This window comes from Ailuropoda melanoleuca, chromosome 3 (genome assembly GCF_002007445.2).
Source record: "Ailuropoda melanoleuca isolate Jingjing chromosome 3, ASM200744v2, whole genome shotgun sequence".
NCBI classification, from domain to species: Eukaryota; Metazoa; Chordata; class Mammalia; order Carnivora; family Ursidae; genus Ailuropoda; species Ailuropoda melanoleuca.
In genome coordinates, this window is record NC_048220.1 from 53,502,349 (window position 1) to 53,514,835 (window position 12,487).

General features: G+C 36.7%; 1 protein-coding gene across 1 annotated transcript in view; it reads left to right on the top strand.

The window, feature by feature from the left end:
• SCAMP1 (secretory carrier membrane protein 1) overlaps positions 1-12,487 on the top strand; it is a 120,758-nt gene that overhangs the window by 98,250 nt on the left and 10,021 nt on the right. The gene's annotated exons all lie outside the window — the stretch shown is intronic.

Here is a 12,487-nt window from a genome sequence, read left to right on the forward strand (position 1 = left end):
GTTCCCATCTTCCCATTTTGCTCTTAATTCAGTATAACCTCAAGCAGTTTTGTTGTTCTTCTTGAGCACCTGTTCTCTTTGAGGATTACCTTTTACAGTTATAAGTTAAGCATAAAGAAAATTTCATCACATTTTTAACTTCCTGTAAAAAGGAAATATTTTAAAATCCTGTTAGCTCAAGGTTTCTTAGATGAAGAGTCAACCTCATTTAAAAATTTTGGAATTAAAAAAAATTTTCTAATTTCTTTTTTTGAATATAAAGCATATTAGCCTGATTAATACAGAGAAGTAAATTTGTATGGAATGTGCATTTTGTTTGTTTTTAAAATTGAAAGACATGAAATTATGAATATAAAGTAAGCTGGTGACAGCTTTGGTCTGTGTTATAACATGAATTTGTTTTTAGTGACTGCCCAATTATCTTAGCTATACTTCTCTGCATAAAATTCCCATGGCTGTTTTCGTAGCCTTAAAAAAATCATTACATAGGGTGAGAGAGAAATCAATGGTTTTGTTTATATAAAGTTTTACTGTGTCTCAGATAAGTATTTTTGATATTCTGCATGTGTTCAAATATGTAGATTTTATATGATATAGAAACCCTGGGAATAACCCCTGTGTTTTAAGATGATATAAAGACTTTTTGGTGGGTTTCACTTTAAAGAAGATAATTCCTTAGGACAGTTTTTTCTTTATTTTTTACTGTCTGGTAACTTGAGAATATGTACAAGGAATACTTGGAGATAACTGTACCTTCTATCTAAGAACTACTTGTGCATTTGCCTTTTATCAGTCTCAAAACTCTGAAGACCGGGCTGTGTTCTTTCTGCCCGTATTTTGCTACTCATTTTCTCTCTCAAAAGCTTTTCTTTTCTGAACTACACACAAGTACTATCGAAACTCAGCTTGCCAAAGTTACTAAATTCTGTAGCCTTTTTGCAGTTACCTTTTCCCTTGAATTCTGCAATCTTCTACACTACAAACGGCTCCTCTTCCTCAGTGTTTGTAATTGTTTTCTGATTCTCCTGTCTTTGAGGCTGTTCTTCCTTCATTTCTTTGTCCAGCTCCTAAGTACAGGTCTTCTTAAATGAAATCAGCTCTCTGCTCTTTGTGCTATATAATCTTTTTCCTTGGAGATTTCAGTCTCTCCCATTTTTTGAGTTCCTTCTCTTCTCTATCGTGGGTGACCTAGAGTCTTGGAGTTGGAAGACATAATGCTTTGCATAAAAATTTACTTGCTTGATCAGGTGAGTGTTTAGGTCTCCAGTTGATTGATATCATCATCTCACAGTAATGCGTCAGCGACTCATTAGTTCCTTCTCAGAACTAGCTCTTCTTCCAGAAGTTCTGATCCATAGTCAAAAAATATTTATTAAGACCACATAATATATGATTTCATTTATATGAAGTGTCCGAAACAGGTGAATCTCTAGAGATAGAAAGTAGATTGTTGGTGCCTTTGGCTGGGGGTAGGGCAGAGAAGGATTGCTGATGGTTATGAAATTTCTTTTTGTGGTGTAATTAAAAGTTCTAAAATTAGATTTATAGATGATATATTCACAACACTAAAATACTAAGCCCCATTGAATTCTACACTTTAAAAGGGTAAATTGTTTATTATGCAAATTTTATCTCAGGGAAGCTGTTCTTTAAAAAGGAATATTTATTAAGTACCTACTATAAATTTGGTGATGCTAAGTATTTTCTCATGATTCCATTTAAATTTATTTCAGCACTTTGACTGCTTTTATCAGTGTTTTCGTTACTTTTTAAGTCACTTTCCTACATACTTTCTTAGAATCCTTTTCATCTTTTTCTTTCTTTCCATTCCCAGCCTCAGCCCAGAATTTTTTTTGCAAGTCACTCACACTGTCAACTTCCTTCAGTCCATTTTATGTGTAGTTACTATGTTAATCTAAAAAAAACCCAAGCCCAGCAATCTGAAGATTTTTTGAAGTGGACTGGGTTGAGAATGGAATTTTGGTGGTTGTGGGAAGTATGGCTAGTAGTGACCTTTTACTGCTCCTGGATCCATACTTTCTCCTCTAGTCAAACTTTGTCAGTTTCTTTATATGTATCACATATGTTCCTTTGTCCCAGTTTTTGTTCACGCTAGGCCTTTTGACTCCTCGGTTGCTTCATCTTCTATGCCAGTTGAAGACCTACAAGTGTTCTTTTAAGATCTAGCTCAAATCTTCATTCCTCTTTCACAGAATCTTTCTCATTACCCATGTCTTCAGGATTAGGTCATCCTCTGTTTTCTTGGGGAACTTAGTGTAGGTATTACTCACTGCAGCATCTGGGCACAAGCCACTTTATATACCTTTCATTCTGGGTGCCCAGCTTGTTAAAGTTCCTCTGGGTGAACATGTCCTTTAGCATTGGAATTAGAAGAGCAAGAGCTATGGAACCATACACTCAAGACTGAAATTCTGGTGCCTTGACTTAGAGCTCTGAGTTGAGGCAGCCTTCTGTAACCACTCAAGTTCAGTGTCATCACCTGTTCTGTAAGCTCCATGAGAGCAGAGACCTAGTCTGTTTTCTTTGAGGTTATATTTCTTACATCTGGAACAGTGACTGACAGTGATTGGCATGGGATAGAAACTCAAAGTATTTGTTGAATGAAGGAAGGAATGGGAATAATAACTACTTCCATAGTGTTAGGGTGAGGATTAAGTGAAACAGGGAACATAAGTTGCACAGCACAGGGCTTTCTCAATTAAAGTTAACTATTTTTTTCTGGTCTTCTTGACCCCTTTATCACTTAATATGTAGGGTCTGGTTTAGTGTCTACTTTTATAGTAGATGTCTGTATCAGTCAGTGTTTTTTCAGAGAAACAATGAAGAGATTTATTGAAAGGAATTGGCTTATGTGGTTTTGGGGGTTTGCTAGGTTAGTCTAAAATCCATAGGGCAGGCAGTCGGTGGGGGTGGGGGTTGGTAAATCTCAAGCGAAAGCTGAAGTTCCGGTCACAGGTGGGATTTCTTCTTCCTCAGAGAAACCTCAGTTCTGTTCTTAAAGCCTTTCAACTGATTGGATCAGGCCTACCCAGATAGAACACTCTTGTTTTCTTAAAGGCAACTGATTAATAATCACATGGACAAAATACCTTCATAGGAACACCTAGATTAGTGTTTGATTGATAACCTAAGACTATAGCCTAGCCAAAGAAACATGACCATGACAACATCTCTTTGGACATTTCTTTAATTATTCCATGTGTATCATTGGGGGTGCTTTATAAAACGAGAAATGTAATAAGTTTAGAGTACCGTGGAGGGTTTTGTGGTATGTTGCAGTTCCCATTCATTTGTTAAACATATATGAGCATGTGTTATGTGTCAAAGTACTACACTATGTATAAGCTCAAGGAGCTTGCATTTTGGCATGAAGGAGAAACAAGTGGCTAGGTACCACAATTCATTGATAAGTGGCTATTTATAGGGACAAGTATAGGGATCAGAGAGGAGAGACACCTGAGTTTTGGAGATCTGTGTACTAGTGAGGTTTTTTTTAAAGTATTACCTTAGCTGAGATGCCACGATGAACAGGAGTTATCTAAGTAAAGGAACAGGGAGATGAGAGAGGATAAGTAGGAATGGGGTAGCAGGAATACTGTTTTCGTATTTAGTGCAGGAAATAACGTGGCATATTCAGGGATTTAAAAAGAGCTCAGAATGGTTGGGAAATAAACTTGGTGCATAAGTTGGATGGGGGGAAATGTGGGGTGTTGCTTGTGGAGGACAGGGAAAGAGGAGGCTGTACACATAAGTTACGTTCTGCAAGGTCTTGTAAACTGGGAAACCTATTAAGTTTAGACCATCTCTACTGAGTGGTGGTGAGCCATAGAAGAGGTTTAAAGAGGAAAGTAATGGAATTGATCAATTTGAGCTTTACAAAGACTGTTTTCAAATAGATTTGGCATTCGTAGGGCAGGGATATGGTACTTGGAGAAATGAACCCTGGGAGACAAGGTAGGAAGCTCGTAATGGTGGTGGTCAGAACTAATGAAACGGCAGTGTGAACTTACTGTAGTCAAGGGAAAATGGGGAGGTAGTGACTGATTGGACCTGAGCGTGGAATTGGAGGTTGAGGGGGGAGACTCAAGGATTACACGAAGGTTTTTAGATGGTGGGTCATCAGGAAGAGAGTACAGGAAGAAGAAAAGATATATGGGCATCAGGGTACCGGGCTGGTTCATTTGCTGGGCATGCAACTCTTACTCTCAGAGTCATGAGTTCCAGCTCCACGTTGGGCGTGGAGACTATGTACATACATACATAAATTATATATACACGCATCAAGTCGTTTTCTTTTTTTTTTTTTAAAGATTTTATTTATTTATTCAACAGAGATAGAGACAGCCAGCGAGAGAGGGAACAGAAGCAGGGGGAGTGGGAGAGGAAGAAGCAGGCTCATAGTGGAGGAGCCTGATGTGGCTCGATCCCGCAACGCCGGGATCACGCCCTGAGCTGAAGGCAGACGCTTAACCGCTGTGCCACCCAGGCGCCCCCATCAAGTCGTTTTCCACTTTGAATCAAGGGAGTTTAAAATAATGCTGGAGCACCGAAGTAACACTGCTTCCCAAATAAGTGTATTAATATGGGAATTGTGCCGCATACTCTATTTTGGTTGACCTTTTTTTTTAACTTCATAGTTGAAGAAGTTACCAGTGAAATCCTTTTATATGTGTTCACTGTCAGTCAATGCAATACAAGTCCCTGAACTTCTCTGAATCTAATAGTCAAATGAAATAGGAATTTAGATGAGATGGTTTTCTGTATGATTTTATGAAGTACAATAAATGGGATGTGAGCTAAAATATAATTGAGCTCAGGTTTCATACTGTAGTGGCAAGGATTTCTCTTACTTTTTTTTTTAAGGATTTTATTTATTTATTTGAGAGAGAAAGAGGGAGCACAAGCAAGGGGAGCAGCAGAGGGAGAGAGAAGCAGGTTCCCTGCTGAGCAGGGAGTCTGAAGCAGGGCTCCAACCCAGGACCCTGGGATCATGACCTGAGCCGAAGGCAGACACTTATCTGACTGAGCCACCCAGGTGCCCCGATTTCTCTTACTTTTGGTAGAAATTGAGATCCAGTAAAAGCACCGAACAGCTGAAAACATACTGGCTGTTTCCTCTCTGTGTATGTAGCCATAGTTGCTAACCACTAGGGGTCAGGCTCTTCATAAACAGTTAATGCCCTCCAAAAGTTCCCAGTGTGCACTATTTGACTCTAGAATTGTGTTTTGTTGGACTATTCTGTGTCTCCAGCCCCAGCTAAACATGCTTGGCGGTATATATTTATTTTAGTGATAATGAATACAATTTTGAGAATTCTTTTGGCATTCTGATTTGGCCTTGCATAATTGGAGTAAGTAATCATGGCTGTATGAAGTGCCCAGTGTGAGTGCTATGATATCTTTGTTTCCTCCTAGTGTCATTTTATAATTAAAATTTGAAAAAATTGAAATGCAAGAATATCTGTCTCTTCACAGATAAGCAAACAGTTCACCTCTTACCTTTCACAGATTTCTTAAACTTTCACTTAGATTGTTTCTAAAAGGTATTTTTTTTTAAAGGTCTTCTTTCTATAGTAAACAAATAGAATTAAATAATAGTTTTGGACTAAGGGGGGGTATTTTCAGTGGATCGTACCCGGGGAATCCAAAAATTTCCTTCTATTAATTGGTATAAGCACCAGAATAACTTAGTATGGAAGAGATAAATAGATGATACATAATTTGTATTCCTTTTGGGACTTAGTTTTGAATGATTTTTCCCATGAAATTTAAGAAACTGTTCATAGACATTTGTGTTCACACTAATAAAGTAATTACTAACAGTGATTTTTTTTTAAGCATTTCAAAAGAATTTTAGAAAAAACTTATTTCAGGGGTACCTGGGTGGCTCAGTTGGTTAAGAATCTGCCTTCAGCTTGGATTGTAATCCCAGGGTTCCTGCTCAGCACGGAGCCTGCTTCTCCCTCTGCCTCGTCCTCTCTTTCTCACTCTCTCTCTCTCTCAAATAAATAAAATCTTTTAAAAGAACAAAAACGGGGGCGCCTGGGTGGCACAGCGGTTAAGCGTCTGCCTTCAGCTCAGGGCGTGGTCCCGGCGTTATGGGATCGAGCCCTACGTCAGGCTCTTCTGCTATGAGCCTGCTTCTTCCTCTCCCACTCCCCCCGCTTGTGTTCCCTCTCTCGCTGGCTGTCTCTATCTCTGTCGAATAAATAAATAAAAATAAAATCTTAAAAAAAACAAACAAACAAAAACGTACTTCACTTTTAAAAAAAAGCTTCCCTAAATGCTTTAAAATTTTTTAAATGCCAGTATATCCATTCTGAAAATACTTTTCTGTGAGACTATAGAATTTGGGTATATGAGCCAGAATAAAGACAAGTTCATTGATTAAATTGGTGTTTTATAGTAAGTGCTTTGTAAACATATCCTTACATTTAAGTAATAGTCTTAGATTAAAAGTGATGCTTTCACTTTTTTTGAAAGCACTGCTACTGTTCATTTCTTTCTTTTTCTTCCTTCCTTCCTTCCTTCCTTCCTTCCTTCCTTCCTTTCTTTTCTTTTCTTTTCTTTTCTTTTCTTTTCTTTTCTTTTCTTTTCTTTCTTTTCTTTTCTTTTTTCTTTTTTCTTTTTTTTGCTTTATTTGGATCTAGGACAGAATGCTAATAATTTTAATATACTTTTTTTTATAGTCACAAATAGGTATACTTCTTTTGTCTCCGTCTCTTTCTCTGAATCATCCAGCACTATAATTTTTCCTGTTATGAATCAATTTCAGATGATTTACATTGCCTATTAAAACACAGGTCCACATGCTTGTTATCTTCATCCAGGGGACACAGGGTAGATACAGTAATACTTTCGAATCCCTAGAAAAATTGGCACTCTGAGAAAGTTGTTTATATCCTCTCCTCAAGTGGTATCCTTAGTATGTTCACTTTTTTCTGATTGTTCCCTATTTTTATTTTGTTATTCTTTTCTATAAGTACTTAATAAATCCCTAATCAAGATTGATATGTCTTAATTATTGAAAATCATCTTTACTTAGGCATGTTCAAATTTGTTGGCTCTGCTAATATTTATAAAATGCTGTACATGATATTTTATCTAAATAATCTTTGTTTATTTTTAACAACTCATGTTGAGTGATCATTCATATATTATGTAATTTACCCATTTAAAATGTACAATTCAGGGGCGCCTGGGTAGCGCAGTCGTTAAGCGTCTGCCTCCGGCTCAGGGCGTGATCCCGGCGTTCCGGAATCGAGTCCCACATCGGGCTCCTCCGCTGGGAGCCTGCTTCTTCCTCTCCCACTCCCTGCTGTGTTCCCTCTCTCGCTGGCTGTCTCTCTGTCACATAAATAAATAAAACCTTTAAAAAAAATAAAATGTACAATTCATGGTTTTTGATATTTTTTCAAATTGTGGCGAAATATATAAAATTTGCTATTTTAATCATTTTTAAGTGTACAATTCAGTGACATTAATTACATTCACAGTGTTATGTAATTATAACCATTATTTCCAAAACTTTTTTATCATGCCAAGCAGCGCTGTGCAGTCATCGAGCAATAGCTCTCCATTTCTCCCCATACCCAGCCCTTGGTAAGCTCTCATCTGCTTTCTGCCCCAATGAATTTGACTATTCTAGATATTTATATAAGTGGAATTGTAGGATAATTTACTGTTGTGTATGGATTATTTCACTTACCATAAAGTTTTCAGGGTTCATCCATGTTGTCTGTATCAGAATTTCATTCTTTTTGTAGCTGAATAATATTCCACAGCATGTATATATAGTATATTGCTTTTATTAATCTGTGGATGGGCATTTGGGTTGTTTCTACCTTTTGGCTATTGTAAATAATGCTACTCTGAATATTGGTGTACAGGAACCTGTGTTAATAATCTCTTTGCTTTGAATTCTTTTGGGTACATACTTAAGAGGAATTGCTTGGTGGTCAAATGGTAATTCACCAATCAGTTTTTGAACAACTACCAAACCATTGTCTGCAGTGGCTGTACTGTTTTACATTCCTGCTAGCGTTGTATAGGTTTTCAATTTCTCCACATCCTTGCCAATGTTTGTAATTTTCCGTTTTTTCTGATAAGAGCCATCCTAGTAGGTGTGAAGTATAATATCACTTTTAATTTCTTAATTTTTTTTCCCAAAACTGAAATCACTTCAATATGGTACACATGATTACATAAAAATTCAGGGTTTTCACAAATAGGTTATGCTCTCTTCTAAACTTACTCCAGAGATAGGTATTCATATTTTATATCACCTGTATAAAATCATATGTATATATTAATATAAACTTAAATCATGAAGGGCATTCAGTATCGAGATTTACAATCAATGAAATAAAACAAATATAAATAAGGAGTTAATAAGTAAGCATAATAATATTTTTAAACAATATGTTGAGGACATTAAAAATTTTCCTGTTCTAAAATACTTTTTTCTTTTCTTTTCTTTTTTTTAAAGATTTATTTATTTATTTATTAGACACAGAGAGAGACAGCCAGCGAGAGAGGGAACACAAGCAGGGGGAGTGGGAGAGGAAGAAGCAGGCTCCTAGTGGAGGAGCCTGATGTGGGGCTCAATCCCGGAATGCCAGGATCATGCCCTGAGCCAGAGGCAGACGCTTAACGACTGCACCACCCAGGCGCCCCCTAAAATACTTTTTATTTTTCTATTAACTGAATTACAGTTGACATACAATATTATATTAGTTTCAGATGTACAACATAGTGATTCGACGTTTATAAACATTATGGGGACTCCTGGGTGGCTCAGGTGGATAAGTGTCAGACTCTTGATTTCAGCTTAGGTCATGATCTCAGGGTTATGAGATTGAGCCCCGTGTTGGACTCTGAGCTGGGTGTGATGCCTGCTTAAGATTCTCTCCCTCTGCCCCTCCCCCTGCTCACATGCATGTGCATGTTCTCTCTCTTAAAAAAAAAAAAAAAAAGGAAATAAACATGATGAAATACTTTCCATAAGTAGTTACCATCTGTCACCATAAGAGTTTACACAATATTATTGACTATATTCCATATGCTGTACTTTACATCCCTATGATTTATTTATTTTGTAACTGGAAGTTTGTACCTCTCAAACCCCTTCACCTATTTTTCCCATCCCTTCACTTCTGTAACACCCCTCCCAACATTCCCCCCCCCCAGCCCTCAGCAACCATCATTTTGTACTCTGTATTTATGTGTCTCTTTTTGGTTTTTCTGTTTGCTCATTTGTTTTGTTTTTTAGATTCTGCATGTAAGTGAAATCGTATGGTATTTGTCTTTCTCTGACTTACGTTACTTAGCATAATACATGGATCCACCCATGTTGTTGAAAGTGATGAGATCTCATTTTTCTTTTGGCTGAGTAATATTGCAATATATATACATACACCACATCTTCTTTATCCGTTCATTTATTAGCAGATACTTAGATTTCTTTTATATCTTGGCTATTGTAAATAATACTGTAACAACCGTAGGCATACATTAATCTTTTCCAATTAATGTTTGTGTTTTCCTTGGGTAAAGAACCAGAAGTGGAATGACTATATCAGATGGTACTTCTATTTTCAGTGTTTTGAAGAATCTACATGCTATTTTCCATAGTTGCTATACCAATTTACATGCCCACCAACAGTGCAGGAAGGCTCCCTTTTCCCCATATTTTGGCCAACCCTTGTTATGTCTTGTCTTTTGGAGGATAGCAATTATGGCTGGTGTGAGGTGGTATCTCATTGTGGTTTTGATTTGCATTTGATGGTTGGTGTTAATGAGCATTTTTGCACATAGCTGTTGGCTGTTTGTATGTTGTCTTTGGGAAAATGTCTATTCAGGTTCCTCTGCCCGTTTTTTAATTGGATTGTTTGGTTTTTTGAGTTGTATTAATTCTTTATATATTTTGGATATTAGTCTCTTATTATTTGCACATATCTTCTCCCATTCAGTAGATATTGCCTTTTCATTTTGTTGATGGGTTCCTTCACTGGTAGAAAGCTTTTTAGTTTGATGTAGTCCCATTTGTTTATTTTTGTTTTTGTTGCACTTGCCTAAGGAGACATATCCAAAAAAATATTGCTAAGATTAATGTCCTGGAGTTTACTACCTGTGTTTTCCTTTAGGAGTTTTATGGCTTCAGGTCTTACATTATATGTTTAATCCATTTTGAATTTATTTTTATATATGGTGAAAGAAAGTGGTCCAGTTTCATTTTTTTGCATGTAGCTGTCCAGTTTTCCCAATGCCATTTATTGAAGAGGCTCTCTTTTCCCCACTATATATTCTTGCCTCCTTTGTCACAGATTAAGTAACCATGTTAAGAATGGGTTTATTTCTGGGCTCTGTATGATGTTCCGTTATGCTATGTGTCTCTCTTTGCACCAGTACAGTACTGTTTTGGTTACCATAGCTTTGTAGTAGAGCTCGAATCTGGAATTGTGATACTTCTAGCTTTGCTCTTCTTTCTCAAGATTGCTGTGGCTATTTGGGGTCTTATGTGGTTCTGTGTAAATGTTAGGATTATTCTAATTCTGAGAAAAATACTGTTGGTATTCTGATAGGGATTGCATTGAATTTCTAAATTGCTTTGGATAGTTTTGACATTTTAGCAGTATTTTTTTATAATAATTTTTTATTATGTTATGTTAGTCACCATATAGTACATCCTTAGTTTTTGATGTAGTGTTCCATGATTCATTATTTGCGTATAACACCCAGTGCTCCATGCAATACGTGCCCTTCTTAATACCCACCACCAGCCTGTCCCAATCCTCCACCCCCCTCCCCTCTGAAGCCCTTAGTTTGTTTCCCAGAGTCCATAGTCTCTCATGGTTCATTCCCCCTTCTGTTTACCCCCCCTTCATTCTTCCCTTCCTTCTACCGATCTTCCTAGCAGTATTTTTTTTTAAGATTTTATTTATTTATTTAACAGAGAGAGACAGTGAGAGAGGGAACACAAGCAAGGGGCGTGTGAGAGGGAGAAGCAGGCTTCCCGCTGAGCAGAGAGCCCAATGCGGGGCTCGATCCCAGGACCCTGGGTTCAGGACCTGAGCCAAAGGCAGACGCTTAACGGCTCAGCCACCCAGGCGCCTACTGACATTTTAGCAATATTGAGTCCATGAACATGATATATCTTTCCATTTGTATCAACATCAATTCATTTCATCAGTGTCTTATAATTTTCATTATATGGGTCTTTTACCTCTTTGGTTAAGTTTATTCCTAGGTATTTTTTTTTCTTTTTTGATGTAATAGTGAATGGGATTACTTTCTTAATTCTCTTTCTGCTAGTTTATTATTAGTGTATAGATTTCTGTATATTAATTTTCTGTCTTGCAACTTCACTGAATTCATTTAATCTAACAGGTTTTTGGTGGAGTCTTTAGGATTTTATATATATATTACCATGTTATTTGCGAATAGTAACAGTGGATGTCTTTTTTTCTTTTTCTGCCTGATTTTTGCGGCTGGGACTTCCAGTACTGTGTTGAATAAAAAAGGCAGGGATGGACATTCTTGTCCTGTTTCTCATCTTAGAGGAAAAGCTTTCACTTTCACACCACTGAGTATGATGTTAACTGCAGGTTTGTCATATTTGGCCTTTATTATGTTGAAGTAAGCTCTCTCTTTACCCACTTTGTTGTGAGTTTTTATCATGAATGATGTTGAATTTTGTGAAGTGATTTCTCTGCATCTATTGAGGTGACCATATGATTTTTATCATTCACTTTGTTAATCTGGTGTGTCATGTTGATTGATTTGAAGATATTGAACCATCTTTCATCTTGGGAATAAATCTCACTTGATCATGGTGAGTGATCCTTTTAATGTATTGTTGAATTTGGTTTGCTAATTTTTTTGAGGATTTTTGCATGTATTTCATTAGGAATATGGGCCTGTAATTTATTTTTTCTTTCTTTCTTTGTTTTCTTTGTTTTCTTTTCTTTTCTTTCTTTTTTCTCTTCTCTTCTCTTCTTTTCTTTTCTTTCTTTTTTCTTTTTTTGTAGTGTCTTTGGTTTTTGGATACCAAATGAGTAATTCTGGCCTCATAGAATGAATTTGGAAGCATTCCTTCTTGATTTTGTGCACGAGTTTGAGAAGAATAGCTATTAGCTCTTCTTTAAATGTTTGGTAGAACTCATCTGTGAAGCCACCTGGTGCTCAACTTTGGTTTGTTGGGAGATCTTTTTATTATTGATTGATTGTCATTACTAGTAATCAGTCTATTCAGATTTTCTATTTCTTCCTGATTTAGTCTTGGAAGATTTGTATGTTTTTAGGAATTTATCCATCTCGTCTAAGTTGTCCAGTTTGTTGGCATGTAATTTTTCATAGTAGTCTCTTACAATCCTTTGTATTTCTGTAATGTTGGATGTGATCTGTCCTCTTTCATTTCTGATTTTGAGTCCCCTCTCTTTTTTGCTTGATATGTCTGATATTTATC